The sequence below is a fragment of the Anabrus simplex genome, chromosome 4 (genome assembly GCF_040414725.1).
Source record: "Anabrus simplex isolate iqAnaSimp1 chromosome 4, ASM4041472v1, whole genome shotgun sequence".
Taxonomy (NCBI): domain Eukaryota; kingdom Metazoa; phylum Arthropoda; class Insecta; order Orthoptera; family Tettigoniidae; genus Anabrus; species Anabrus simplex.
Genome location: NC_090268.1, coordinates 423,920,353 through 423,945,711, shown reverse-complemented (window position 1 = coordinate 423,945,711; position 25,359 = coordinate 423,920,353). Strand labels below are relative to the sequence as shown.

The 25,359-nt window shown below is 41.8% G+C and overlaps 1 protein-coding gene across 1 annotated transcript in view; it reads right to left on the bottom strand.

Moving 5' to 3' along the window:
• LOC136872060 (cytochrome P450 4C1) overlaps nt 1-25,359 on the bottom strand; it is a 213,139-nt gene that overhangs the window by 100,944 nt on the left and 86,836 nt on the right. The window lies entirely within an intron of this gene.

Here is a 25,359-nt window from a genome sequence, read left to right as displayed (position 1 = left end):
ATATGACTACATTCATATCTTAAATTGTGGGTATTAGTCTATCAAGTACTGAAAGGTGGAACCGAAAATTAAAATTCTTGAGAACTGAAACCAAGAGCTTCTTGAAATTGAACCGGAAAGACCAAGGAGGGAAAGATTCCACTTGACCTACTTTTGCGAAATAAAAAAAAAACCTTTATAGCAACCAAACGAAAATTGGATGAAGAAACTTAATATTACAGACTTATTCATCATAACCGTGATAGCAATATTCCACTACAGGTTTGTTTTTCAAATCTTTATTTCAGCTCTGATACGTTTTCAAAGTTGGTAGAATCTTTCTCTTCTTGGTATCAACTGAGTGAAACAGTAAGGATAATACACAAACACATTTTTCACTGTTAATTACAAGACTGTATTGCCTTAAAACACAAGAAATGGATTAAATAAGTTATAGAGACATATTTAAATTTGCAGTTTCAGTTTGACTAGTGGTAGCTAGCTCGAGATTTCTCCAGACTGGTGAAGGCACTGTTTCTCGGCAGAAATTTTGAGATGTCTCGAGAGTGTTGTCCCCGCATTGTGTGGCGAGCAGTGTGTCTTAGGCCTACAGGTTGTCGGAGCTGAATGTTGTTTGTGCCGAGTATGCGAATAGCCAAACACGGGTCTTCTACATTCCATAAATACGTGTCAACAAGCGACTAGGGCGTTGATTGCTTTCATTTCTACCGAGGTCTACTTTGACGTAGTATAACATAATTGTAAAGGATACGCATTCCGGCATTGTATGCAGCGGTAAGTACACGAAGGAGTAGGCTAAGTACAGAAACTGACGGCTACTGTAGGTACACCTACCTGGTTACTAAAGACGTGCATTATTCGAACTCGAGACGGAGCAAGATGCGCCTTGCTGCATACGTAACCATCTTTACGCGTAAGTGGAACATGTAATCTACAATGCCTGAGTTTTCTCCATTTCTTTCAACAGGGTAGTGATGGGAAATGCTCGTGAGGTATTTACCGGGTTACTGGCGCATGATGATTGGTGGAATGTTTTCCTTTCTTAGCTCAACAGATGAGTTTTAAGACAAAGAACAACATGGCTATGTCAGCTCATTTTGTCAAATAAAGTGGAATCTTTCCCTTCTTCGTCTCACCGATTCAGTTATTATGGCCTTCTGGTATAAAATACGACCGGCTGCTTTTGTTTGTGATGGAGTAATTACACTGAAAGATATGTTTCATAAATTAATATAAATATTTAGAACATGCTCTTCATCGCATTGCTGAGACAATACCAACTTTCTTCTCACTGGTAGATGGATTTGTGTCCTCTACAAAGAATGTCATTTGTAAGTCCTGTTCGAGAGTCCTATTGTTTTGGTCAACAGCATCTAATATCAAACTTCCTCCTGGGCCAGTGTTAACTCGGTGAGGAATGTGGCTGGACGCAGCCTTCTACAGGAAGTATAATGTAAGACTTCCTAGCGGAGTACCGAGACATAGGAGCGCAGAGAAATGGTGACAGCGAGCGCAATGCCCGCAATGGTGAGTGGGCGTAATAGTCTGAAAGAAGCGGCATGATTACGCGTACAGAAACAAAACGAAACTGAACTCGCCACTGAATGAGTCCGGTAAGATCGTAAATATAATAATTTTGTTGCATTAAGTGTTGATGAATGTGAAATACTAGATTCCTGAGCTACTCTCCGAAGCGACTCGCAGTCTTGCCTGTATATCTTCGCACATCTCCTGTGTGAGAACTGTTCTCCTTCAATATTTTTTATATTCTTATTTGTTACGGAAGCAGCACTACGCATCTTGTGAACGAGTTGTTGCACGTAACGTTTTGAAGGTACTGTAGAACTGTGAATCTGTCTACAGAATTTTCGAAGGCGCCTTGTAGCTGGTTTCTTCTTGTTATGTAAATAACACTCGACCAAAAAATATTCTCTGCGCTGTAGTCTACTTAACCAATACGATAATAACCTCACAACACACCTTAAAAGTACAAGCGAACTGCTGCGTCTAATGCCAAGACTTCTTACCACGCCAAGTTTGACACAAGTCATATGGCATTCGTCAGGGGATTTCCGCGGCCTGTGAGCAGAAGAGCGAATTCTTAAATTATACTCGCTATGTTATGCTCAGAACTTACAATCAGCCAAAGAAGTTGTTAATTCATTGGACTCGAATGATGCTGCATCAATAGCAAAAATAATATGGTCAAGATACTCAGCATACTAACGCAGCTCTTGATTAACTCTATCAAAGTGGTCAGAAAAACAAGTTGCATTTCAATACAGCTAAGACGAAAGCTATGATTGCAACCAGAGAAAAGGAAGGTGGAAAAACCAATTTTGTTGATGAATGGCACAGAAATCACGCTAGTTAATCAGATGTCTTACTTTGATGATATATTGGATCAAACATTAACATTTCGGACGCATTTTAATCACCTTGCAATTACATCTACCAGTCTCCTATCAAGCATAACTCGCGCTACTAAACCTACATGGGACATGAACTCATCCATATTAAAAACAATATATCGGGGTGCTGTTGAACCCATTATCACATATTGTGCGACAGCTTTTCAAGATATGCTTCACAAACAGTGGGCCCAAATAAAACTATGCCAGATTCAAAGAGGCTTCATTCTGAGAATCATTCATGGCTATCGCACCATCTCCACCGACGTAGCGCTGATAATCTCTGGAATTGAACCGCTGAATCTGACAACTATGTTTAAGGCAAACGTTACTAATTTAAGGAGAGGTTATAACAGTTCTCTTCAAATGCCTCACTATGATGTTGAAAAGAAGTCACACGTTTTGGTGTCAGGCCATCCTGGCTTGTACGATGAGCGCTTGCAGGTTATCCTCTGCAACAATATACATTACTGCTTCATATACACTGACGGGTCTCGAATAACTGCCTCAGACCTCAAAACGTTCTACACAGGATGCTCATCCTTTGCGTATATTATGAATTCATATTTTTTAAATAAGGGATACAGGTTAGCACCTTCTACCACCATTTTTTCACGCAGAACTCTTTGCTATAAAACAGACAGTATGATAGTGCTTACAAAATAATTATAGTACTCGAGCCCTAACTTCCATCATCGCCATAAGAGACAAATATAATATACACCCATTGGCCTCAAACATTAGGAATTTAGCCTTATCCAGCAACCTGCATATCCATTTTGGTTGGGTAAAAGGTCATGTGGGAACTATTGAAAATCAGATGGCGGACATGTTAGCAAGATCCTCAATTCGATGGGGTACAGATTTCAGCTTCTCCATGTGTCCCGTATCGCGTGTGAAAAATATATTAAGAAGTGAAATGGAAGAGAGTTGGAACTCTGTATGGACAAATAGCATGAAGGAACATGTCACGCGGGAGTTGTTTTTCCCAACCGATCATCAATGTTTTACTTCAAAATTTTTCGAACCCACTTTTATACTTACACAGTTAATTACTCGTGTCCTCATACCGAGGTGGTGCAGCTCTTTTCAGACACACCCCAATGGAGGTGGGTTGCATGTACCATTTCAACCACATACTAGCTCTCCTGACGTTCTTAAATTTCTGGCAGTACCGGGAGTCGAATTCGGGCCCTGAGGACGGCAGCTAATAACACTAACCGTTACGCTACGGAGGTGGCGGTAATGGAAGTTAGGACTCGAGTATAAGCACTATCTTACTGTCTGTTTTATAGCAAAGAGTTCTGCTTGAAAAATGGTGGTAGAAGGTGCTATCCCGTATCCGTTATTAAAAAATTATGAATTAATGATATACGCAAAGAATGAGGCGGTTCCATGGCTAAATGGTTAGCGTGCTGACCTTTGGTCACAGGGGTCCCGGGTTCGATTCCCGGCAGGGTTGGGAATTTTAACCATAATTAGTTAATTCCCTTGGCACGAGGACTGGATGTATGTGCCGTCCACATCATCATTTCATCCTCATCACGACGCGCAGGTCGCCTACGGCAGTCAAATCAAAAGACCTGGAGGCCACATGACATTTCATTTCAGTTTATTACTGGACATGGTAAATTTGGAAGTTGTTTTCAGCGGTTTAAAACACAATCATCAGAGAGATACCTTTGTAAGTGCTAATAAGAACAAACAGTAGCTCATTTAATTTCGTATTTTCCACTACATGCTATCGAAAGTAACAATTTCTTAGGATACCTGAGTTAGTACAATGTAAACTTTTCTCCGCAAGTGTCTGATATATTTGTGAAAAGTTGCTGCACTTCAGCTTTTATTTGTTTCTTAGATAAGGTTTTTAACTCCTGTAATATTCTTTGCAGTATTTTATTCTAAGTAATGCATTAATAAAATTTAATATTGTATTCTTATACATTGCAGCCCTAACATACTTTTAGGTAAAATGGGGCTAACTTACTTGGAGAATTATTGGTAATAATAACAACAACAATAATAATAATAACAATAGGAACAATCCAAAATAATCTGCCCATTTTTCTTAGATACCATCAGCCATCACGTCACTGCGGACTGTATGAACTGCATTAAATTAATCACCAACTCTCTTTGAAGAAACAATATCCAGTCAAATGGTGTTACTGGAGAAGAGGACACAAAGGTGAAAGTGAATAATATAATTTCAAAAAGCTTGGATATTGACATATCTGTAGTATTAGAGTCATTCTTGGAGGAAAATCGTCTGTCCGGCAAGAGACTCGCCTGTCTCGGTGAATATGCGCCAAATGTTGCCGGTGATGACTTAGAGTGAAGTATTCCACGTTACAGAAGTGTTTTTCGGGACAAGAAACGAGGATTGAAAACTTGTGAAAAGTGATAGTTGGGAACTACAATACATCAGTAAACGTTGGCAATGGGACCACATCTGCTTGAACCTCTAAGGAATAATGGAAGTTTATTCATTTATTACTAGTTCGTCTTTTCTACTGTCAAGGGGCATTAATTCTTTCATTTGAATAGTGTATAATTATTGGCATATTTTGAGACTTTTAAAAGCATATTTGCATGCAGTTTGGTAGGTCCTTAAGCCATGAAATTCCGAGCCTTAGTCACAAGTGACAGGTTTATTTTATCAGAAGTTAATGAATATCACATTTGAATGAAGCATTAAATATTTCAATATACTGTAAGTTTAAAATGTCCTTAAATGCTACGAGAAGTGTTTTACTACAGTACGGGATACCCCTGAAGGCAGTCAGCTATTGTGAATGGGGGCTTGCTTACCACAGTCCTACGTTCTAGAACAAAACCTTAGAGGCTTCTGTTTCAATTTATGTGGAGACCTGAAACTGTAACATAATCACTAGATACGTAGCTGCAGCACTAATGATAGAGTAGAGCAGATTTCCGTCAATAGCGAAGAATTTACAGCCTCTGAAGATAATTTTCTGTTCCGCCAGCTCTTGCGCGAATAGCTGTAGCTGGTGTTCCGTGTTCTTATCGAGCGCATCCAGCATCAGGAACTTGTAAACTATGAAGGATGTAGACTCGTTCTCGTTCTTAGTATTCTGGCAAGCCGCTGTTATGGAGATAATGTGACTTAATCGATATATGAAGAAAAATATACTCATCTTGGCGGTGTACAATCGAGCCGTTTTTACGGACGTGTACACATTCAACTGCAGGGCATATGACAGGATTAAATAGATAAAGGTAACAGTTCCTGTGAAGAGGCTCATTAGAATGAAGATCATGGGAAAGCCATGAGCAGAATTTGCACGTTCAACTGCAGAAGATAATACAGAGTGTATTTTCCTTAGGAGATGAATTCTGTGAGCAGAATTCTTAAAACTTGCGTATTTCGTATCTGATGTGAGGTTCTTGGTGTGAAATTGCACCGGATTCCATTTATTACATTTAGTAACTGCTGTGAGGACAGGATGCTGTGCTGTTATAAATACATCTGCTTCCAACGACGAGTAAGTTAAACTGGATTTTCTGTTATGGAAAAACTTCTGAGTGTCAATTCCATTTCTTTGATGATGATATCGATTGATTTCATTTAAGAGGCACGCATTTAGCATCTTGATTCTGTACTGTATGTGTATTGCCACCGAAATCAGTTGGAGACTTTTAACTATCATGAATCCTGGTATTAAAGAGCCGCTAAGAGTTTTCCAAATACTCGTATTCCACTTGAGAATATCGTAAACACAGATGCTGGTATGATAGACGATATGAAATCCTAACAGAAGGAATTCGATAAGCTGTATTTTCTTGTTCACCTTTCCCATTTCCTCTGGAAGAGCTTTATCTGCCAGCTGCAGCAACTCATAAACATCATTTTGGTAATTTCGACTACCTGTCATTTGCCAAAAGTAGGAAATAAAGCCTGCAAGAGAACTGAAGTACACAGTAAGTACGTGAGTCACAACGTCAGTAAACTTAAGTGGATGTTGTATACTTGTTGGGATTGTTGTATCAACCAAAAACCAAACACTGTAACAACCCAGGTATATAGAATATGCGAGTTCAAGTTTCCTGCTCCACGTTCCACAGTTTCTCCGCAGGCATTTAGTGAATGGACCCATTCCGAGGATACTTGAGACGAACATTATCGGAAACATCGCCTCGTGCACATTGCATGGCTTCATAAATTTCTTCATCATTGTAGAAGAACAGTCCACTGAGTTACAATGTTTTCACACTACTGATCGCGCACCACGGGCAGCATGACAGAACCAAACGCATTAAACTTATAACTTGGGATTATAATGGATTAGCATTCGACCGCTTCGAAGAAGTCTGAGAGAACGCTGTCAAAAGATAACAAATGACGTGTAATATATAAAGGTTTATGTGCGGCTTTAATCGACTACCGTGAAGGAAGTTCTATCCTGTAATGCCCAGATGAAAGTTTATTTTCTTCACAGTTATTTCCAAGAACTTCTCTTTCTTCCTTGTTCATTATATTTTCTACTGTTTCAAGTCTTTCGTATTTTATGGAACATATTCCGTATTTCGTCTTCTATAGCTTTTTCCCCATACCTGTGAGGTCGCGAGTACGAACTGAATAGCACATGTGGATTTGGCTCTGTTTTACGGCTGGATGCTCTTCCTGACGTCTTCTCTATGGTTGGATGTAATCACTATTGAGTGTTTCTGCGGTGGTTGGTAATGTGGGTTGCTGTCTAAATATAAAGAGCAAAGTGTTGAGGCAAACACAAACACCCAGTCTCCCAGCCAGAAGAATTCATCAGACGCGATTAAAATTCCCGAATCCGGGACCTTCTGTTCCTAAGTTTTCTACGCTGAACATTGTCAATGAGTCAGACATGGAACATATTCCGTACAATTCCTACTATATATATAATGTGTTCTGCCCTTAGGCAGGTCTTCACACAGCCCCTCTCCATGCAGTCTTCCCTGCAGCCATCCTCTTAGTTTCTTCTTAATTTCCTGCTATTTCTACACTGTCCACCATCTGGTACCTTCTCTGCCCTCTTCGTTTCCTTCCATTCACCGATCCTTCTAGAGCTTCCATCAGCAAACACTCTCACCGTAGGCAGTTCCTGTTCCGTGTATGGAACTTCCTCTTTTCTCCACTAACTGGTCGTTCCGTAACCTTTCCACCCAGCATATCCTTCCATCCTCTCCATAACCACATATCAAATGCTTCTAGTCTCTTTTTCATTTACCTTCCTTAGCGACCAGGTCTCTGCTCCACACAGCGCCACACTCCAAACAAAGCATTTCACCAGCCTCTTCCTTAACCTCAATTCCAAGCGTCCACATACAGAAGGTCGTTCGGGATCTCCGGGAACGATGTTTGAAGGTTATTAGTTTATGAAAAGCCATGTCACCACCAACGATCATGCTCAATTAGAAAGCCAGCATTTCTAGCTATAGCCCGACAACGAAATTTCCATTGAATCAGATTTTTTCGCAGAGCTAACAAGTCTATCTTATCCCACTCCTCCTGACAGGCTTTCCAGAGGCCATTGATAGTGCGTGGACGACTATTTAATGAGGCTCTTTTTAAAAGTCCAAATGCACAGAATCTCATCGCTGACCCATCGGGTGTCTTCGTCGGAATGTCAGTAAAAGGAATTGCACGGATTTCAGTTTCCATCTCCAATCTCTCTAAGAAAACAGGAGTCGAACGAGAGTATGGCTGGACGCTTTATCTTGTTGTACCCATACCTGATTTTTCGCCCTGCCAAACAGTGCTGGGATATCTGGGTTGTAAAAGGGTGTTAAAACCTCTTGCTGAAAGTATATGAGTTCACCTTGACATTATTAGCGACACGGCGAATGGTTAACTTGCCAATGTTGTATTATCCAGCAATGATTATGAAACCCGTTGGAAAGTTAACCTGTCATTCATTATACAATGTTTGATAACTTGTTTTTGTCTCTAGGGTGGTAGTAAATCGAGCGGGGTTTGTTACAGTCACTAAGGTACACATAGGCTATGCTTCGTCTGATGTCACCACATTTTTCCATCTGTCCCTTGCCAGATAGCCCTCATACAGCTTTCTTGCGTTAGTGCGACGTTCCGAAATGTGACGAGGCAACAGCTTATGAACTCGGTGCTTATGCCGCTTTTCTAATTGCAGGTCCTTGTTGATTATCATGTTAACTGTTGAAGCAGACACCCCCAACTTACGTGCGATAGTCCTTTGGGGGGCAGGGTTACCACCTGAGACAAGGCCCTTCACTTTCCTCACCACTTGTGGTGTACGACTGGTGGCTGGTCGTGGATTTGCCTGTTCTTTGTAATTTTGCGCCCCCTTCCTTAAACTTGATAAGACGAAATTGCAGTTACTATTCTTTTATGTGATGAATGTCCGGCTCCATGGCTAAATGGTTAGCGTGCTGGCCTTTGGTCACAGGGGTCCCGGGTTCGATTCCCGGCAGGGTCGGGAATTTTAACCTTAATTGGTTAATTTCGCTGGTACGGGGTCTGGGTGTATGTGTCGTCTTCATCATCATTTCATCCTCATCACGACGCGCAGGTCACCTACGGGTGTCAAATCAAAAGACTTGCATCTGGCGAGCCGAACATGTCCTCGGACACTCCCGGCACTAAAAGCCATACGCCATATTTATTTATTTATTTATGTGATGAATGAAATAATACAGTAGAATGTCTCCAAGGTAAAATATCATTAATACCATTAAATGGATAATCATTTATTATTATTATTATTATTATTATTATTATTATTATTATTATTATTATTATTATTATTATTATTAGAGGACTCGTGCTGCTCCGCAGCATTCGTTATCAACAGGTCAGATAACTCGTCTTGATATACCTGTCGTAGTCATATTGTATTGTCTGCCCTTTTCAATAGTTTTATGAATATTTGATAAGAAGCGCGGTATGGTATGCCGTAGTTTGTAGTCAGAATTCATCCATTCTGATGTCATCATGCCGTCTGTTTGGTAAAAATCAATCCATATATTCGCTGTTTTTTATCCTGCGGTTCTTGATGTAAAGCTTGGTATTGTGTTGTAGAGGGCAATGGTATTTTTGTTTTGTTTTCATTCCCCACCCGATCTCTCGGGCCAGGAACAGCGAAGAGAACAGTGTGATGCATGTAGATGTAGGAGATGAGTAAGCGATGTGAAGATTATGGAGGATGTTATGGTGGGGTCTCTTGGCTGGGGAGACTGACTGTAGAGTTACCACGGGAGACGTTCAATAAATTTTCAAATTCTTTGAAATCATTTAGGAAAAGGCTAGGAAAGCAACGGATAGGGAATCTGCCACCTGGGCGACTGGCCTAAATGCAGATCAGTATTGATTGATTGATTGATTGATTGATTGATTGATTGATTGATTGATTGATTGAGAAGGAAGTTGCGTGGAAGGTGGTGAAGTGTTGAAGGGATGTGGTAAAGGACAGTTATGAGTTGTTGGAGATGTGCAAGAGTAGGCGGTGGTGGAATGGAGAGATGAGCAGAGGAAGGAAGTGGACGGACAAGGAAAGAACGCGGAAAGTGGAGATGATCAGGCCGGGTATGGTGACGAGATGTGGAGGGGGGATGGCTAAGGCGGGGAGGTGAGCGAGAAGGTTCGACGGTATGATGACGGCCGTAGAGAAGTGCACCGTTGAAGATCAGGTGGGCGACGGCTGCTGCGCTGGGAAGCTGAAGTCGGATTAAGTATGTCGGACCGGTGGAGTTGTATATGCGGAACGCCCTCTTGACGGGTATGGCTTGAAGGCGGAGTTGTTCTTGAACGTCGGTTGCCAGGATGAGTGGGCTTACGCCGCGGACGACGCAACTGAAGACTTCAGGTGTGTCGGATTTTGCTGACGGTGGTGAATGATGTCTGGTGGCTGCTGCTGGCACGCTGGACGGCGCTGGTGACGTAGTGGTTGGCGGGACAGACGTAGATGGCGTAGACGAGCTAGTGAAGTAGCGGGGAGGAATACCTAATAGTCGTGGTGGATCAACAGGAAGTAGCGGGGGAAGGGAGCTTGATAGAATTGGCGATGGATGGGACGACGTAACAGTTGTGATGGAAAGGGAGGAAAATGTGTGATCAGGGGTCGCAAAGGTAGTGGTGATAGTGATGGTCGTCATGGTGATTGATCGTAGGGAGGCTAACAACCAACGAGCAGTCGTCCTATATGCTTGATTCAGGTATTAGAGATGTGGAGCCACCCGCCTGATCAAAAGAACTGGAGATGCTGCTGCGAAACCGAGGATGTCCGCGAGGTCGATCTGTGTGGTATTTTTAATCGCATTTCTTCTATATGGAACGGTTATTTTGTGAGTTCATACGTAAGTCTCGAAGAAGTGTTTTTTGCCAGGCAGAGAACTTTTTCAAAATACATGGCCTTCACTCTTCCTAGTGTAGCTTGGTTATACTTCGATAGGTTTTCCCAGATAATATCGAAGGCGTATGTCCTGATGGGGGTTTGTTTGTACGTAGATATTTTTTCTCTTAGCAGCTTGTAACTTATTAAGAACGCTCTGCCATCTGTTGAATATATTTGGAAGTTGGGAAAGGTTAGAGTATCTTGCAGGAATAGTATTCTTCTTTGGAGTCGGTCTTGATTCTTTCGTGATCAGAGAAAGTGTATACTCTCTGGCTTGACAGGTAGTAAATCAAACATGGCTGCATGTAATGACATTACTAACGTTGAAAATCGTATAAATCTATATAAATAAAGTTGTAGGGGGTCCGCTGTCTGTAATATCGTTTGTTTTGCCAATTTTTCAGATTTTTATCCGTTTTAGGTCAACTCAAGACCGAATCGGTGGTTTTAATGTTTCGCATCTGTTTGTTTGTCTGTCTGTTTGTTCCACCATCACGGCAAAACGACTGGATAGATCTCAACCAAACTTCATATTTAGATTATACTCATCCCGAGGAAGGTTTTGATATGCATATCATATTAAAATCTTTGAATAGAGGGAGATTTATAGGAAAACCAGAACGGTTTTCCTCCATTTTCTCTTATACTATTGTTTTTCTGTAAACTCTGTGGACCGTATGTGAAACGCATCTTCATTATAAACAACTTTCGTTATGTTCATAATTTACCTTACTCTTCAAATGACGGAGAAATTTACTGTTTTTTTGCGGGTATCATGCCTTGCATTGAGTGACCGACAGACCGTCAACGAACATACAGGTTACCATGGCAACGTCTCTGACTGCATGCCAGCAGGGAAGTAACGTATTGCCATTTTCCTCATCATGCCTTTAAATTCGTGGTTGTTCCTTGGGTAGAAGGCGAGAAAGGCGTCAATCGGCCATTCTGCGGGATATTGGCGGAATATCGTTGGAGGTTATAACCGTCCTCGAATAGCTCAAGTAATAACACCATTACTCATCTTCTTATCTGTTTACCTAAGAATCCCTGCGCCTAAATTTCTCCTCTGTTACCGCTTTATTATATCCATAACTCACACCAGCATAATTTATTGAGGGGCATTTGATTTTCCAATACATTCACTTAGTATTTACATATTTGTCGTCATATCGGATATCCTCAGTTATAATCCATTTTCTATTAATGTCAGCTTTCTTAGATGTATTATTTTACTTCCTTAATTACTCCTTATGTATGCGAGTGCTAATCCCTAAACCTGGACAGTACTTTCTTGGAGGAAATACATCTTCCAGGCCATGCAAATGTATAAATTTTGGCCCCGGAAAATATCGAAATATGGATGCAATTTTAACGACGTCGTATCACAAAAGATCGCGTTTCAATTTGGAGAAATCTACAACTTTGGGCCTATGACATTTTGTCGTATCTCTATCCCTTATTCGTTAAATAGTACCGGTACTGCATTTCTTGAGTTCAAGTTAATGTTGTACGTTTTACTCGTGTATGTTTGTGTATGGCACACTTATAGGAAAGATGCAATCATGACATTAGGCAGGCACATTGACATGTCCAGTGGCCATATGTTCGCAAAATTGTATGATTCCAGGGTCACATGAGTACCAAAAAAATAAAGTAGTATGTGAAAACTGTACCAAATTTCACCCCATTCAATGAATAACTGAATCTAACCCATAAATATAGGAGATACGGGAAAATGGCACAGGACCAACCATGTAGAACACTGAACGAGTCGTCTGATGGTGAAGTCCGTTTGTAGGTGCAATTTAATATAGTCTTACTCACTGCATTTACAGTAATTTACGGAGAAATCCGTATACAATGTAGAATACCGTAGCGAAGCACGGGTACATTTGCTAGTATCAAAATATTAATGAAAGTGTTAGTCGCTTAGCAACCCGCAAAGTACAGAATGTATTGTCGGTTAGGGTAAGCCTTTGCCTGCATTTAATGAAGTGATCATTTAATGATTTGATTTCATGATTACTCAAAGTTGGCTGAACTTAAAGGTCTATCAATGCCTCATGATTCACCGACAAGTAATTCTGGAGTTAATATAACAAAAATAAAGCAAATCGGCCAAGTAGAACGGACGGACGGATTCGCCAAAGCTGTTTTAGTAAACTCATTTAATATATGGATTATTATTATTATTATTATTATTATTATTATTATTATTATTATTATTATTATTATTATTATTATTATTATTATTATTATGAGGGATTCAGGCAGGTGGAAATATAGTAAGCAGTCTGGCCTATGCTGACGACTTGGTCTTAGTGGCAGATTGTGCCGAAAGCCTGCAGTCTAATATCTTGGAACTTGAAAATAAGTGCAATGAGCATGGTATGAAAATTAGCCTTTCGAAGACTAAATCGATGTCAGTAGGTAAGAAATTCAACAGAATTGAATGTCAGATTGGTGATATTTTGCTGGCGGAACCTATTGTTTACAGTGCACTAAGTTTTCTGGTATAGGCTAGAGCAATTTTTTACGCTCATTGATCTGTCTCTGTCTTATCCTTGGCTTTGACAATATGAAATATTACTGAGGTATGAGCGATGCTAGTAATGTCATTCCTTATGCAGCCAGTCCCTGCTATGAATGGTGTGAAAATGTTGCTCATGGGGTTGGTTGTTGCATGCATTTCAGTGGGTTTGGGAAGACTGATATGTAAAAACAACTTCTGGCTCGGTGATGAAAGCAACGGGAAACTACCTCACTCCTCATTTTCCTAGTACGGCTCTTCAGTGATGCCTAGGCCATCTATGACAGCTGATGGCGGAGCTGTTGAGAATCCAACCATCCTTCTGGCTGAGGACTGAACATACATACATACATACATACATACATACATACATACATACATACATACATACATACATACATACATACATACATACAGTAAAATATTAAAAGACCGAGCTCGATAGCTGCAGTCGCTTAAGTGCGGCCAGTATCCAGTATTCGGAAGATAGTAGGTTCGAACCCCACTGTCGGCAGCCCTGAAGATGGTTTTCCGTGGTTTCCCATTTTCACACCAGGCAAATGTTGGGGCTGTACCTTAATTAAGGCCATGGCCGCTTCCTTCCAACTCCTAGCTCTTCCCTGTCCCATCGTCGCCATAAGACCTATCCGTGTCGGTGCGACGTAAAGCAACTAGCAAAAAAAAAAAAAATTAAAAAAAATTTAAAGACCGGGCGAGTTGGCCATGCGGTTAGAGGCGCGCGGCTGTGAGCTTGCATCCGGGAGATAGTGGGTTCGAATCCCACTGTCGGCATCCCTGAAAATGGTTTTCCGTGGTTTCCCATTTTCACACCAGGCAAATGCTGGGGTTGTACCTTAATTAAGGCCACGGCCGCTTCCTTCCAACTCCTAGGCCTTTCCTATCCCATCGTCGCCATAAGACCTGTGTCGGTGCGACGTAAAGCCACTAGCAGAAAAAAAAAACTAAATTACTTTTTAATTGTATTATCACACCGTCCTTCTATTTAATCGTAATGAATGCATGGCTATTGTTCCTTTGGTGAAAGATTTATTGTATAGTACGATTATTATCGCACTTATGTGCGGTAGACTGTCAACCTTTACCTCTTCATCGAAATTCGCTCAGAAATCATCACAAACCATTCTATAGCAATTTTTTTATGTCTACACCCCCTCCCCCACTATATCCCTTGGATACGAGTCTTTTTGTATCCCCAATTTTTTGTGCCCCCACACACACACTTTTAATTCCCAATCGCTGCTACTGTCTTTAACGATATCAATACGACTTCTTACCTCCCTACTGCTTCTCATATCATCCGTCAGTATGCTTCCTAGATATTTGAAAACTGACACATGTTCAATATCCTCCTGGTTTATCTTGACGTTTGCCTTGTTCCCTCGTACATTTACCTCCATACTCGTTGTCTTGTTCATATTCATTTTAATTCCATATTGCTCACGGGTTGCATTCAGGTCTTCTTACATTATATTTAGAAACTTTTCATTCTCTGCTAACAACACTACTACTACTACAAGCCTTCAATAACAATCAGAAATCAATCCTTACAGCATTGTCCCTTCCCAAAATATTTAGGAGTCACATTAGACAGATCCCTAACATATAAACATCATATTAACAACACAGCCGCCAAGATTAAAAGTCGGAATAATATCCTTCAAAAATTAGCCGGCACCTCTTGGGGCGCAAACAACCAAGTGTTGAGATCTACTGCTCTAGCCCTTTGCTATTCAGTTGCCGAATACTGCGCTTCAACTTGGCTGAACAGTGCTCATACTGCGAAGATTGATGCTCAACTAAATCAAGCAATGCGCATTATAACTGGTTGCATTCGCTCTACAAACGTGGCCTGGCTGCCTACACTCAGCAATATTCCACCGCCTTGCTTAAGAAGGTCTGAAGCTCTTCTAAAATTGTGGAAGAAGATCAGCCAGGACTCCAACCTCCCCGTTCATCAAGATATTAATCAATTTGCCTCTCCACGACTTAAGTCTAGATCTCCATCCTGGCGCGCTGCACTTACACTGGAAGAATCTGGGTTCTCCATCACGAACGCCTGGTTACATCAATGGCAACAGTCTTCTGTTCCCAATCAACATCTTGTGACCCTACCTCATGTTCAACCTCCCGGATTCCATCTACCCAGACGTCAATGGAGGACTCTAAACAGGATTAGAGTCAATCAAGGAAGATGCAGCTATACTCTTTATAAATGGGGCTGGCAGAAGTCTCCTGGGTGTGATTGTGGAGCTACCTCACAGACCATCCACCATGTAATTGTCGAGTGTCCACAGAGAGCATTTCAAGGTCCTTTGGAGGACATTCATAACGCAACTGAGGAGGCCTTAAAATGGATCAAAGGGCTTGATTTGGAACTATAGGCTTCTGTTTGTATATATTGTGTATATATTGCATACTTATTTATATAATCTTTCTGTGTACATCATACGATAAATAAATAATAATAACTATTAAAATGTTTTCATTCCTTGCCTCACGAGGGAGGTGGGCCTCTAGATGGTGACGCCGTCTCTCAGGCCGGGAGATTTGTTACGGTGAAGGAGATGCTCGGAAAAAGTGAAGGGGTTGGCAGCTGTGGCCTATACTAGGAACTTTCCCGACATTCGCCTTAGTGCAGGAGAATGGAAAACAACGGAAAACCATTCTCAGGACAGCCGACGGTTGGGGTCACCCGTGAGGTCCAGCCCGGTCCCGTCTCCCGAATGCAGAGGCGTAGAGCCACGTTAGAGCCGTGACCACCCCTCCTCTGGTCGGTTGGCCGGTCAGAGTGCAGAGCTGTCGGACCACGGAGAGGTCGTGGCCACTTATGGGCCGAGACCCACTTTGCATCTACTGACCGAACAACACGAACAGGTGTTTCATTCCCCACCCGAAGGGCGGGGCGGGCCCCTAAACAGTAATGCTGTCTCCCGGGCCGGAGGTGGGATGAGAACTGTGCGATACGTTGAATGCTATTGGTTTTACGTCGCACCGACACAGATAGGTCTTATAGCGACGGTGGGACAGGAAAGGCCTAGGAATGGGAAGGAAGCGGCCGTGGCCTTAATTAAGGTACAGCCCCAACATTTGCCTGGTGTGAAAATAGGAAACCACGGAAAACCATCTTCAGGGCTGCCGACAGTGGGGTTCGAACCCACTATCTCCCGAATGCGCGTGCTCCTAACCGCACGGTCAACTCACCCGGTGATGCGTTGAATGAAGAAGATGGGTAGAGCGCTGTGCAGAATTGAGGGAGGAGGAATGATGAGGCCTCTTGGCAATGAAGATGGGAATGGTAGGGGATGTACGCTAGGTGTGGGGTTTAGATTAGTGTACCGGGGTGGAAATGGAGGGTGAGGAGTTGCAGAGTTGCAGTGATGTTGCAAACGGAAGTGGTGAGGAGTCGGATGATATCGAGCGTCGGGGCTGGTGGTGGGAAGAAGCTAGTTGGGGGAAGGGGTGGACAGACGGGTTGACGAGGTTGAAAAGGAGGAGGGGTTAGCCGGGTGCGACGATAGGTATTGTTGGGTAGATGGCGAATGGGTTGGGGTGGGGAATGAGAGGGCTCCACTGTATGGCGGTGACGGTAGATATAGGCGGCGTTGGTAATAAGGCGTTGTACATCTTTTGCGGTTGGTAGATGGATGCAGACCATATACGTTGGACCTGATGCGTTTTTGATCCTAAAAGCGCGACGGGCTGGTACGCCTTCTGCTTTGAGTTCGTTGAGGATTGTGCGTTCCGAGCGAGCAGGGTCGATGCCACGGATTACACAGCTATACATGGCGTGGGCAGTTGGTGGCGGCTGCGTTGTCAACGGTGGTGTGGCGGCTGCTGCGTCATCGGCGCGTGAAGATGGTTGTAGCGATGGCGGTGTTGCTGCTGTAGATTCCAATGCGTTGTCAGGGAGTTGCTGGGGACGAGGTTGTGCGGGAGTTGAGGAAAGAGGGAGGGATCATGTAATTATTGGTGAAGGATGGCATGTTGTAACTGTGGTGACAGGAACTTGGGAAGAGGTATGGGCAGATGTCGTAGTGGTAGTAGTGGTAGTTGTGGGGCGAGTGGGAAAGGAGGACGATGACGGCTGTTGTGATGTCCTGGGTTGCGGCGCGGTTGCGACGGGCAGGGCAGATGGGTCTGCGATGAGCTGAGGTAGTATGGACTGAGGAGGAGGCTCCACTAAGTAGAATCTGCGGTGAATATTCACGCCGTTGTCAAGGAGTTGCTCCACGTCGTCTACAGTTGGTAGATATAGAAGAACCTGAGATTATGGCGATGGGTTGGAGTCGTCCAACATCCTGTGGGCATCGTGAACTGGGACGTCGGCTGAGCGGAGTTGGCTGTAGATGTTTTCTTCGGATAGGGCGGGGTCAACACCGCTAACTACGCAGGTATACATGTTGTTGGGGATTACGACTTCCAACTCGGTGTGAGCCGCTTGCTTAGTTGAAGTCGACGCGGTAGCAAAGTTAGAGAGCCAACCGGCCGAGCAAAAATTAAGAGGAGGTGCTAAGGAGAACTTAGCAGTCCTACTTGGAGAGGTCGATGAAAGACGCTAACAGTACCATGTCATCCGCAAATTGAATACGCTCTAGTCGCCTGCCTAATGTGATAAATACGAAAATGGGTTTAAATGTTCGTGGAACTATCAGGTCTGATGCGACTTGATGGATGCGGATTGAATTCCGCACACAATTAGAATATGACCTGGAATAAAATATAGACTTCTTTCTACAGTGAGAGGCAGCGAAAAATCAGCTGTAGGCCTACTTTAGCCGGGATTGCCATGCAAACGATATGAGGAAATGCTTGCTTTGTTTTCGAGTGGCAGGGATAGAGTGCGCGGTCAGAGAGCGTACTGAACCCGAGTGACTTAGGCCCAAAGTCAATCATGATTTGATTTATGAAGGGAAATAGTACATTTATTGAAATACAGAAGTGTAATTGAAAATATTTCATCTGTGTAATGTTGAAATATGAGCGAAGGAACACGACAGACTGGAGCCTGACAGATTAGCTCGACACAACAACATTTAGCTACTTCACAGCAGGGGACACCATTAGTTGGCTACCAGGAAAAATACAAGTCCACGAATAAGTCTTGGTCAGAAAGAGAAGGGGGTAGTTTGACACAAAGGAATCTTGCAACATGAGTAGTGCGCTGGGATATTTTTGGCGGACGGAAATTTCCGTGACGTCATGGAAAAGTACAGTGGTTGCGAGGACATTCGCTAGCCTAGGTTATCGCAGGTGGAAACTTAAATCACGTGACCACTTATAGGCCAATCACGAAAATTTAGATGGAAACTCAGGGATACCATCTTGAGAGATGATAGATGAGATATTCTCGTAACTTCAAAAGTAATCAGTAATAAATTATTGTGAGTACACGGAGCAATGTAATGAATTTATTAGACGTCACGCATGGAAAAATAATCAATAATTATTGGCAAATTAAATGAATTGAAGGCTGGATTTCTTGGAAACCAGACAGCTTGAATGTCATTGGCTGGACGAAAACCACGTTGTAAGGGACGCTTCCAAAGGCGCGAAATGTGAGGAGCTAAATCCACCCGTATCTCCTAAATCTGTGATCGTTAGGAGTTCATATTTAATCCAGCAAAAATGCTAGCGGAGTGGATTAATTTGATATAAATTTTAACGTCCAATTCGGAGTGCAAGTGCCGATATTAAAAATCCACCCCCTCCCTCATGGGTATGACGTCAATGAATCCGCGAGGGAAAGCTTCATCCATATATACGGGACAAGGGATACTCGCCAAACACACTTGAAATGAATCTCTGGAGCTGAACCGTCGTTCGCAGCTGACTTCAAATCCGTCGGGCGTACAGTAACTCAACATTTAATGGCGCGAGCATCCGCCAGTACTTATAAAATGTGATCGCGCTCAAGCAACATGAACTGAAAGTAGTTAACTTAGGACAGTGTTTGCCAGTTATAAATATCATAGTGAAGTAAATTAATTGCATTGTAAGAGTGAGTAATATAAATTGCACCGCAATAAGTACGTAAATAACATACTGTGTGACGAACAGTACTTTGAGGGATTAACAGCCTGTACTTTGGAATATCAAACCGCTATCATGAACACTTCAAGAGGGCCGTATGAAACAGGCGTATCACGTCGGACGACATAAATCGCGACGGGCGTAAGATTCGACACACCGTCGTACGTGTCCATGTCCATTGTGCGGTAATTGGACGAAGCTTAAAACAGTGTAAAATATCAAATTTTTGGGTCTAGGGTATTAATTTGTTTTATAAAAGTAAAGTTTTCAGTGTTAACATTGTCAGTGGTGAAGTATTGTGATAATTAAGGTATTAGTGTAAAAATGGTAATGTGCCAGGAAATCATTTGTGGAACTACGCCTTCAAGAATGGAGGAGTAATACGGCGGAGAGGGGCCGAAAGGAGCCTCTCATCTGCCAAGCTGCAATGGATTACCGATAACTAAGATGAGTACTAAAATGTAGATAATATTTGGGAAATGTTATCGTGATTGGAAAAATGGGAAAAATTTGGTTAGACTTGGTTACCTTCTGTAACAAGATGAGTCGCTTAACGACCCCATCCTAAATTTGTAGCACGGACAGTATTAAATAATAACAATGTAAATAATCGGGTCTTTTTATGTATTCAGTTTGTTGTAGGTGTAAATTTTGTAGATATAGGGGTACGTCAAGTCATGCATGCATTCATATTTTCTTTGTAGTCAAGAATATATATTTCTTTTACATTTGATTTTGTTATCATAGTCAAATAGACCCGATATATGCTTTTCTGTTTGTCATTTTAACGAGTTATGTAATGACATTGAAGGAAAGTCCAGCCTTGGTCATACCAGTTGGGTTTTGTTGTTGATTAGTGTGTTCATATTTTCAAAGTGAAGTTGTTAAATTTGTGAGAAGCGATATTAATAATAATAATAATAATAATAATAATTAATGAGATATTGGAATTTTAGTGAGCCGTGCGTAATAATAAAATTTAAGTGATAAGGTGTTGAGTTTGTCGGAAATCATTTAATGACGGGATGTCGTTTTTAATTTGGAATTAAAGTGTGTGGTAATTTAACTTGATAAATTAATAATATTGAAATTTAAGATCGGTGCTAATAATCCGTAGATGTTAATGAACGTGTGGTTTAAATTACGGTCCAATATTTTTTTACGTATAAATGTCGTGTCTTAAAGTTGCAATTCATTAGCCGGAACACGTAGGACTAATATTACGAAACCATGATTGTCAAATTTTGGTAAATGTAATTTCAAGATGTTACGATTATTTGTGGAGAACGAACTAAGGCGTAGATCAAAATGAGATAGAAAAATGTTAAAGAATCTGCAGTCAGATAATAAAAGGTCGTACGATGTCAGAAGTGAATAAATAAGTCAGTTGATAATTCTGTGAGAAATAAATGAATCAAGGAATATTGAGATAGAAAGGGATATAAATTCCGTACGAGAGACACTTAGGATATTGAAATGAGTGTAAAATGTACGGGCAGTGTCACAGAGAAATACTGAGTTACGTAGCGGGTAGAATTCGAACCCGTGACAGCATGTACGAAATAAATAGACTGCACCGCTATTCGTCGAGATACTACGGATCTAAGGATAATGAGAGTTCAGATTCCACATAAATGATCGGATATTGTAATCATTGTAATGACGAGTGATGACAATCATGATGGCGTGATGATAATAATAAATATTGCAGATAAAAGGTTGGACCGCCTTAATTAAATGAGCGTTGATAAAGATGTTAAACGGGAATCTAAATGATAATATGCAACCGATAATAATAATGACAACGTTAGGACGATGATAAATAATCGCGGTCAGATTAATAATAATTGTCATAATAAAAATAGTAATGACGTCTTTTGGTTGATCATTGAATAATTGTAATTGCGACCGATATCCTAATGCATTTTTGGCGGAAGTGACCGGTTCATTAATAATAATAATAATAATAATCTTGAGTGACATTAATAATAATAATAACATCTTGAGTGAAGTTAATAATAATAATAAAATCGGGAGTCACCTATTCATTAATAATAATAATAATAATCACAAGAGGGATATACTAATAATAATAACAGTAATAACCATTTGTGTTTGCGTCCCGCATAATAATGACGATATTAATCAAACGTGGCAGTGCCAGGAACCGTTGAGAATAATAATAATGATAATAATAATAATAATAATAATTATTATAATTTCAAGGGTGATAATTTCATGGATAAATGAATATTCTGACGATAGGGAATTAATTAGTGGTGACAACATCCCTCTACTCGTATGTTTGAATAATAAGAATAATAAATATTATAGTCATTTGTTACCTCGTTATCGTTCGGTTTCCGCACGGGACGAGTTACAGTAATACTTGGTGTGTTTGTTTACTTCGCTAGCGATGCGAGGGGAGGTCATCGGCACGGTATTTCCCACCGCTTCTCGTTATCTCATCTGTGGCAGTAGTCTACTGAGGCTACTTTGTAACATTTCAGATCATGTGTAAATAAAATATAAATGCTAATTCAGTGGTATGGCATCAGCTGGACATCGTAAGATAGGAACTGTCCGTGTAATCCATTTTTCGTAATTCACGAGAAACATTACCCAGTCCGAGTACCGGTCTCGGAAAAATGTATATAGCCGGGGTACATCATCTTAGTTAAATCGAGAAGCCGACCGTAACATGGGTTATGCTCGGGCTCCCGATAGAAGGAAGCTATATCCTTGAACAACGGTTCGATTGAAATGGAATCGATCCATAAGTTATACTCCACTTGTAATTTCTTTCAGAAGCAACCCAGCAACATATTGATACCACTTGCGGTATAGCAAGTGATTTATTTATGTAACATGTGTGGAAATTTAAATATCATTGCCAAATGTATCAAAGTTTCGTACGTCGGATGGCGTAATAAACTGCTCCTTCTGGTAATTATTTCAAAGGAAACCATTCTCATAATCTTTTTATTGTAGTTAGATGATACCCTTTTTTAAGTTAACTGCAACTTCCTAGTCCTATCATGGAGTCCTTGAATTCAAGTTTGCAATCGAGCTTTCCCCATTTTAATTTTAATTGCTCCGTTCATTCCCGTGTTCTATTATGCCTCTATATTTATACTTAATGACTTAAATAATGAACCGACACCCCTGAGATAATGCTAGTCTGGGACTCGGGAGGTGGACGGGTGCAGTACGGAATGAATGTTTAGTTTGCAAGGGGAGTTCTTGTCGAGCATAGGATTCCTGCACTTGTTGAGCGTTGTGCTGGTACATCGCGTCCAGGTTAAGCCACTCGCTGAGGATTTGATCACGCATTTCCACAAAATTGCGGGGAAGCTGATGTCGGCGTTTTACCCGCTGTTCCAACATGATCCACAGATTTTCAATGGGGTTCAAGACAGGCGATTTTTCAGGCCAATCGAGATGTAATAAGGTGGGGGCAGTGTTCATAAAACCGGTCGCAACCCGATGATCTTTGCTGTTGTCATCTAAAAAATCGGGGTATCAACAGCATACACATCGCGTAGATGTTCCCGGGCCCGATCTATGATACGAAAAGAAAACCCATAACATCACAGACCCACCTCCGGCTTGAACCTGACCTTGCATATATCCAGAATGAAATGCTTCATTTCGCCATCGGTGCACTGGACGACATCCATCATTGGAATACAGGCAAAAACGTGATTCGTCAGACCACATTACGTTCCCCCAGTCAGCTACTCTCCACGTTCGATGATTTCTAGCCCATTGAAGACGCGCGGCTTTATGTGCCTGTGTGAGCAGTGGCGTCTTGCAAGGCGACCGAATCCAATTATTCATTGCATGCAATTCCCATCGCAATATTCCCTCGTTAACAGGTTGGTACGGACCTTCATTCACTGACTGCTGCCATTTCTATCGGGTTTGGGTGCGAGTTTGATTCACAAGCCGTGAATCGCGTCTCCGTTCCTTCTCAGTCAGGATCTTTTTCCGGCCACAATTCTGACGTATTTCGTGGCCACATGTAGTACACCACCGCTTGTAGAGACGTTGAACAGTCCGCTGCGAAACACCACAAATCCAGCAACTTCACGCACCGTATGGTCATGGGAACTGCCAAACACGATTGCCCCTTTTTGCCACACTGTCACATCCTTACATCTACCCTTGTTGACATACACTGTCCACTTCGAACATCAATGTCTTACTGATCGCTACTACGCTACTGCTCACGTAAAGGCGGTTGAGCACGGTACTTGTTCACTGCGCCATCTGTACGGGCTTAACGATCCATATGTGCGTGACTAGTTTTTATCCGGTGAGATTATAGAGCCGACTGTTCACCAAGTGGCTACTTATGTGTGTCATGTTGGGGGTGAGTATCGAGTGATGGGGCTGGAGTGCTTCTTTGGATAAATAACCGTCTCAGATCGGACAATTATTTAGACATTCTGCAGAATATTATGGGTCCGAGTGTGAAAGAGATGACGTAATACAGTTCGTGCAAGACAACTCCCCAATCCACTCGAACGGTCGTATTCAGGGTTGGTTGTCTATGCAGGCCTATAGTCCTGACTCTCAACACATACCCATGCGGTATCTTGTGATCTCAAAACTCGGCCCACCCTGGTAATAATGAGGGTTGTCAGTCTGCCCGTCCTAGTGATAATGAGGGTTGTCAGTCGGTTTCTTTCCTCTGGACACAAGGGGCGCGTATCGCTTGAAAGGCAAGTGAGCGCTGTCAAAAGCAACGTTGTCATATTTTGTTTTTAACAGTTCCTGTACGGTTGGTGACTTGCCTTTAGTAAAGAATGTATATACCTCGCGTCTCACCAAGTCACATCAATTTTATTAAAGATAACCCTATTATTGCCACACTTTTTTGGAGTTGTAGGTCCCCTCTTTACTACTTTACTTATAGTTTTCCTGTTTAGTTTCAACATTTTAGCTGTCTCAGAAATATAACCCTTGCGAACGTTGTTCTTCATAACGTATTCGTATGCGTTACATACCAGCCGTTGACTCTGCTTGCTTAAAGTTTTAGTCGCCTTTCTTTTCTGCGCGTCACAACTACTGGTGCTCGGTTGAGGATCGTTTGCGTGCACTGGCAGAATTAATTCAGGATTTTCTGATGCGATAATTTCCTGGTGTGATTCCCACGGCCTCCACATTACTGCATGAAGCGAAGTGAAAAGCAACACATTTCACAAATATTAATTAACGAAGCAAAGAAATAATTCAAAACTTTCAAACAGCGAACAAAGCAAGTGTGAACTGTCTGAGCTGAAAAAAGAGGCTGACGTGTATTTAACCAGAGGTGAATTGGCAACAAAGCTGTAGGGATTTCTGAAGGGGAATGCGAACTTCCGTTTTAAAGCCCACTGCCGTCATAAATCACCTCCTGCTAGGCCAGTGAGTGGCCAGGGAGATCAAACGTTTGCCGAACTGTTTGAATGCCGCTGGGTACGCATTGCCCGTCTCAGCTATACATTCAACTGCTCATTTGGGTTCCTCGAGCTTCAGACCTGAACCTCACTGAACGTGTGGAGGTAAGGTGGAAATACCATATCAGGAAACACTGACTCACCCTCCCCTGCTATTGCATGATACTTTGCAGGGTGTCATATCGGACGCATAGGAGGAGATCGCTCTCGACAAGGAATACTTTCGGAAGCTTGTTGAGTCAATGCCACGTCAGCTCTGACAAGTTGTTCAAGCCGATTAAGTCATGTCTAAAATAGTTCTTTTCAGGACTAATATAGTTAAATGCACAATACCAGATTTCGTAATGAATAGAAATACACACCCATTTGGATAAAGCAGCTCTCTAAAAGTTTCAAAGAGTGATGCATAAAGTAGGACTCGAACACCTGTTTCCAAATACACTAGCGTATTTGCTGTTTTTACCTTGACAGGCGGGTACGCTTCCTTGGAACTAACTGGCACTCGCATGAGCATGCTGAATATTATACGGCTACTGTCCACTGTGCATGACACGTAG